Raw genomic sequence first — 6,903 nt, forward strand, 5'->3', positions numbered from 1 at the left:
TGTCCTGACAGCGTGCTTAAGAAGAGGTGATGCTTCTCTGGCAGAAAGATGAGCAAGGTAGCTATCCAAGTGCACCGTGATTTTGTTGCTTGGAAGGAGACCTTTCCTGGAGGAGAATCCTGTTTTGGAAGCTGTGTCTGCACAGAATGACTGAGTGCAGCTGTCCAATGACAATCAGTGCTGTGGGTGGGGCCTCACTCTTCCCCTGTCACAAGTGGAAGCCTTAGTGTGAAGATCAGCAGCAACTGGGTTTATATAGAGCTGGGCTGGCCCAGAACACTTCTCTACCACTTAAATGATGAAATGGCAGCACCTGCTTTTGATGAACCAAGAAAAGTTATTTCTACACCTGCAGCCTGTGTTTAGTGATAAGGTTTTCTCAGGGCATTTCCTAAAATCTCTTTGGATAATTTTTGAGTCTTCTTGGTCTCTCTTTAGGTTGTGCAGTACCCAGAATATTTGAACTTTTGCACATACACATCTTAGGTGGCTGGAGAGCACTGCTTTATTCCTCGTAGCCATCCTGGCACATGGAGGTCCTACGGACAGACAGGACACTGTTACTGTCTCCTGAAGGTATCAACTCAGTGATATGCATCAATGAATTGTGTCCTTCAGTGTGGCCTGGCTGTGGTTTTGCTTTAAAATTCCTGCAGTTCATCTGAAGATGCCTTCCTTTGTAGGCTAGAGATGGGCAGTGGTAGAAGATGAATGAAGCCCTTGTAGGTCTGTATGACATCAAGACGGTTTTCTGCCAACATACATATTTGCCCTTCTGTGCCAGGTACTAACAAGTGTGAAAGAATGTTTAAAACACACTCCTTCTCCTGGAACTGATCCTGTTGCTGTTCACTTCCAGTGGATTTTACTGTCTTAGGATAGAATGACTGCCCAGGTGAGTTCTGTCAATCCTGCAGTTCACCAGGTCCTTTTTTTCTCTGTCCTTGTCTGGCACTAAACTCTGCTTGTGTAAATTTCCAACTGCCTGCACTCTAGAAGGGCCAGCTGTGAAAAGGGGCAAAATGAAAGTCTGAGAGGGTGTAAAGATGAGTCACTGCTCTGAAAGCAACAGACATGGCTGGAAAACCGTGATCTATTTTTCGCTGCCTTGTGCTGCTTCAGTGTTCTGCATGTTGTGTCGAATGCTGCCAGAAAATGACAGACTTGAAAGCCGCAATGAGACTGCAAGAACAGTCCCAGACTGAGATCACTGCTGTTTCTCGGGGCATGATGATTTGTCTCCTGAAGCAAATGCAGAGTGCCAAGAGGCAAAAAGCACTGCTATGGCAAAGCTGGATCAAGTGCTGAAGGGTTCAATTTCTGGAGGCACCATGGGACTGAGAAATCAAGGAGGTGAGGAAAGCACACAGACACTGAAGAGGGGAAGAAGCTGAACAGAGCCAACCAGACACTCCACCTTTCAGGAGATGCAGAGCACCCTTGCTATCAGCTGGGACATGGCTGTGGGAACCTGCTCAGTTCTTTTCAAGGGAAGGGAAAGAGCCTGGTGATGGCATAAGCTCGGGAGAGGAAAGTGTGAGAGGGTGAAGAAATCCCAGGGAACTCCAGAGAGGGGGACTAAAGAGTAGCAACATTTGCAACATTGCAACAGTTTCCTTACTCTGCCAGGGATTTTGAGGGCACAGTTTATGGGCTGTTCAGTCCTTGTGACTGAGCTTCCCAGCACACCCTAACAGTGACCATGAAAGCCTGCAGACAAGCATATTAAAAGAATGTTAACCATCAAACTTGACATTTGCCTTCAAGACAAACCCAGTCTCAAGTGGTGCTCCTGATTTCTATAGGCTGTTTGACCGTGCAAGAAACAAGAGACATTTAAATTTTTTGTGAAATTGTTTCACTCAAAACTTCCTTTATGAAAACTCCCTTGTCGTGCAGAAAGGTGAGAGCTTTATGCACCTGCTGATCATATTGAATGAGCATGTAGAGATTTCAGAGAAAAAAATTTCCCAGGAATAGTGCATGTTCAGAGCTGCTGGATCAGAGGCTCAGGTTGCCTGTGAGTGCAACATTCAGTGTAAGAGAGGTAAGGGAACCAAGGGACTGCAAACATGGCCATTGACAGTTCCCATGAACAGGGTTGTTCACACAGCTTCTCAGCCTGTTACAAGCCATCCCAGACCTACAATCAATTACTGAGGCAAACCCAAGACAAATATGTAGGCATTTCTCCTCACAGAAAGTATAAAGCACTCAGCTCCCAAGCCTGCTACGAAACTGGCTCCAAAATTAAGAATGTGGTTCTGCATCAGTATTCTCCTTCATCTCCAATGCCAGTGCTTGGGACTACTGTTCTCTCTAGAAACCAAATCTCTGGGAAACAAACCAGACTATGAAATGTGGAAAGAACAAGCTCTGATACAGACTCACGCGGAGAACGGCGCTGGCAAACAGCTCCCCCGCATGGTAACCGCCCCTCCCGTGTGTTGCCCCTGAGGCTTTGTTCTCGTTGAGTCATCGTGCCACTTAGCGTGGGGAGTGGCTCCCAGGTCGGGACTGCCCCGCCCAGGCGTCCCCCCCCGTGTCGCCAGCACAGCCGCCGCTGCGGCAGCAGCTGGAACCTGCCGGGGCTGGCTGGGCCGGGCCGGGGCCGCCCCGTCTTCGGGGTCGCTGTGCCTCGAGATGCCGATGTAGCTGCCGGCGGCGCGCCTGCCCCTCCTGTCGGTTTCCGCCTCTGTGCTCACCCCATGGGTTATCTCACCCCTCTTATGTGCCTTTTGTGACCGGACCTGCCTATCCCGTATCGGCCTTTTTAGCCACCAGCATGCTTGCAGCAAGCATGGGTAGTGCCTTTCCCAAATCTTCGTTCCCGAAGCCTAGCCATGATGATGATGATCCCCAAGCCCTGGGCTTCTATTGGTTTTGATCCTTCCGTTTCCCCTATTGGCTAGTCGAGTACCCAAGTCACTCTCTTCTTCTGGAGCCCTTATCCAATCCTCTCCAAGTTCTAGCACCTTCCCCTCAGAATCCTATAAAAGCATCGTGATTGCCCAATAAACGGGGTTTTGCCTCTCACCTCTCTGAGTAAACACATTTCTCTAGTGGTCCCCGGCTCAGGGACCCTGTAGGAACCATCTCCTACCCCCCAATGTCATGTACAAATCCAGCAAGAGAGTGTGCTGATTTAAAAGTAAACTGGTGGAAAGAAATGAACCCAACTCAAGAGAGATTACAAGTCAGAGTTACAATTTAATAAAAAGAGTACAATAAATACAATGATACAGATTAAAATTGGTTTCAACCCACAAATGTATGGATGTATGACCCAGCACCCTGAGGTACAAACAGAATAGTGTTTATTGGCCTTTCTGCTGAGTGCCACTTGGGTTTCCTGGGTGGTGAGGATGATGGTCACAATTCTGTTGAGGTTCTGGTCCTCCTCTGGATCCCATGAGTGGTAGCAGAATCCCAAAGCTGAAGTTTATATATGTTCCGGTTCAGATGGGAATGCACAGTACCTCTCTCAGAGCAAGGAGTTTCACAATGGGTGATTTAACTCTGTGAGTCATGGGATATTTTGGATATCTTTGATGGTCTAGTTTGTTGCAGCTGCCAATTGTGCCAGCTCCTAATGTCCCATTAGATGACATGACCTGTCAGGTGGGGTGTGAAGGTTAATATTTTCCTGGAAGGGAGTTATCACAGCTGAGTCATTGATGTGAAGAAAAAGTAACAGTCTCCTGTAAGGTAAGGAGCCACCAAGGTTACGGCGCGGAGTCAAAGATTTCTCTTCACAGAAGTAATCACCAATGCTCCAATTTATTGTTTATTACACACAAACTTATATCTCATACATCTAAAAGCACACAAATAATACAAGCGCATTATTGGCTAATAGTTAATGTCCACGCGGCTTACAACACGATTTGATTGGTCTTTGCTGGCTGCTGTTTACTGCAAGTCTGTTCTCTTTTGAAACTATTTCAAGGACACAGGCCTTGCTATTCTCTGCATAGGGTTGGGCATACAGGCTTCTAACAGCAGGCTGTGGCCTGTGCTGTTCAAATTTCTTCCTACAAATCCCCTTTTTTTCTTTTTGCACAACCCAGGCTTGGTTAACTGCTTTTAAGAATAATGGTTTTACATAACTTAGAGCATAGCTAAGCACAAGCAAGCAGATTAAAATGGTAACTAAACACATAACACTTTGCTTTAGTAAATTTTGTAGCCACTTGGTAATGCCTAGCAAAAGTTAATTACTGAAGGGAGAAGTTGAAACTGTCAGTTGTTGCAAACTTTCTTGCAGTTGCTTAAGGCTCTTATGTATAGGTTGGGAATGATCAGGTATATTCATACAACACATCTTTTCAAAGTCTTTGCATTCATGGCTTTGAGCTAACAGCAGGAAGTTTATGGTTGTTTTATTTTGCAAAACTGCATGCTTGATGCTATCCACATCAGTGGTTAATTTTGAAAAGGTTTTTGGTGTTATGTTTAGTTCTTCTGCTGTTTAACGAGTCAATTGTTGAATTAACTTTAAAGATTTCGCAGTGACTTTTATTAAACATGTCTTAAACAAGTCTTTGGGTGTTGCTATAGAAAGACAAAAAGAATTTTCTTTAGTTTTGTTAGCAATCAAAACAATAGAACTAAAATAACTACAGTGACTAAAACAGTTGTTAGGCCTTCTTTCTAGTAAATTGAATAACCAACCATTAAATCTTAGCCTTTTCAACCAAATATCAAAAGCATATGATGTTACCATTAGCTTTTTCATATAGTCTTTCAGCTATCTTAAATCTGCATGAAAAGACACTGAATGATCTGACAAATTCATGCAGCACATCCATTCAATTCCTCAAAACTAAGGCCTTGAGCTAAAAGCTGTGCTAAAAGCAAAGAAAATCAAAAGCAACTCTATTTCTGCGATAATGAATACTTAACTACATCAGTGGTAAGACAAGGTATCTACATTCTACCTTGGTCTTTAAAGATGCATTCATCAGTTATTTCAAACATTAGAGGATAGACACACACACACTGTCATTCTGACAATTTTTTTCTTTTGTAATTGTGCCAAAAAGATGGCAGCAGTAGTCCTCTGCAGAGCCCTTGCAGAAGACCACTTGCACCTGCTGTTAGCTACAACACAATTGTCACAATTACAAAAATCCACAATCTAATTTTCACCATAGAGAAAAACTTTTCAGTTATAATCCATCTATAGTCCATTTTGAAGCAATTTGTTTAGCTACCTTCATTTATCATTCACTTGATTATTCACTTTATCATTCACTCTATCATTCACTTTCACTTTTCTCCCCCTTTTTTTAATTTTTACAACACATGCTTTTAAAATTCTCAACATTCATTACTTTGAACTAGTAACAGAAAGTTAATTGCTGTTTTATATTGCAATGTAGCAAGCTTAATACTATTTACTAAAAGTATTAGCTAATAGCATACTTAAAGATATAACTGCAGAATTGTATTGAAGAAACAATTGTTGTAGCATTATTTTATTTAGCTATTACTTTAACTTTTTACTAAATTAACATTACTTGGCTTACTTAATTAACATTTTACCTTTTTATCAAAGCGTTATTATTTTGCTAACTTGATGTCTCAGGTTTGGCCTAGTTTTTTACCAACCCTGGACTGCCCTCCGCCCTCCTCCCAAAGCCTTCCCAGCAAAGGGAAAAGAACTGCAAAGTAAAGAACTCAAAAGAAACTGAACTGACTTAGAAAGAAATTCTGTTTTCTAACATCTACAACCACGTATGCAATTTGTACACACTATGTGGGGCCCCACCCCAGGGGAAAAGGAAAAAGGGAAAATGGACTGGTTAACAAGAAATATGGAGAGACAAAACCAAACCAAACCAAATGAAACAGACAAATATAACTAAAAACTGTGAGAAAGAAGGAGAACAGGCAATGATACACTCTCAGCACATCCCGAGCTAGGAAAACCAACAGAAACAAGGGACTGTCCAGGCTCCTCCTGCTCCCCTGAGCTTGCCTGATGAAGGAGGGCTACAACTCCTTCCTATCTCCCCTCCTCCTACTCTTACGTGGAAAACACATGTGGAATACTTATGTAATGTTGACTTCCTTAGTTACTCCTGGTTACTGAGGAAGCCATGGATCAAACCCATCACACTTGATTACTACTTTAACTTTTAATTTATTTATTGCTTAATATCTTAATTTTTTAATAAATTAAAAAGACTGTTTTATTTTACCTAAAACTCTTATTTGCTTAACAAATTAAAAAATATTATTCTATTAGCTTAACAACTTAACTTTCTTAACAAAAGAAAAAACGTTATTTTATCTGCTTAATATTATTATCTTCTTAACAAATGAGAAAACATTCTGGCCAGCATTGTTATTGATGCACCAAAAAGCTTAAATCTTCACATAAATATAACAACACTAAACAACATTATTTCTATAAAGTGGTTACGTTGCAGTAAGTTCCATAGTCATAAAAACAGATGTTAAAATTTTTAAGTTTTGCAATTTTAGTGTTACTTGTGGTAACTATGCATTTTTGTATTTAAAAGAACATATTTTAACCAATTTAATGCTATATAACTAAAACCATTATGTGCTTCAATTTACTTTGGCACTCCTAAAAAGAACTTTTTGAAAATGCTTAATATCAACAAATGGAAACACATCAATTATTATCAGTTGTTATGAATTTTGAATCTGAAGGATTAAATTAAAGCTTTAATTAGTTGCTCAAATGTTTTGCCAACTGATCTTGATTTAGTTAGAAGAAACTTGTCATTTCTACTCATTGTTGACTTTAACCTGTGGAGACAAAAAATAGAAACTTTTCTCCAAATTATTAAATGCTTACAACACTTTATTTGACAAAAGTCAAAGTAACAAGGGAATTAGTTCAACAGATTTCTTTTAGGCTTTTGTGTT

The sequence above is a fragment of the Pithys albifrons genome, chromosome 21 (genome assembly GCF_047495875.1).
Source record: "Pithys albifrons albifrons isolate INPA30051 chromosome 21, PitAlb_v1, whole genome shotgun sequence".
Taxonomy (NCBI): Eukaryota; Metazoa; Chordata; class Aves; order Passeriformes; family Thamnophilidae; genus Pithys; species Pithys albifrons.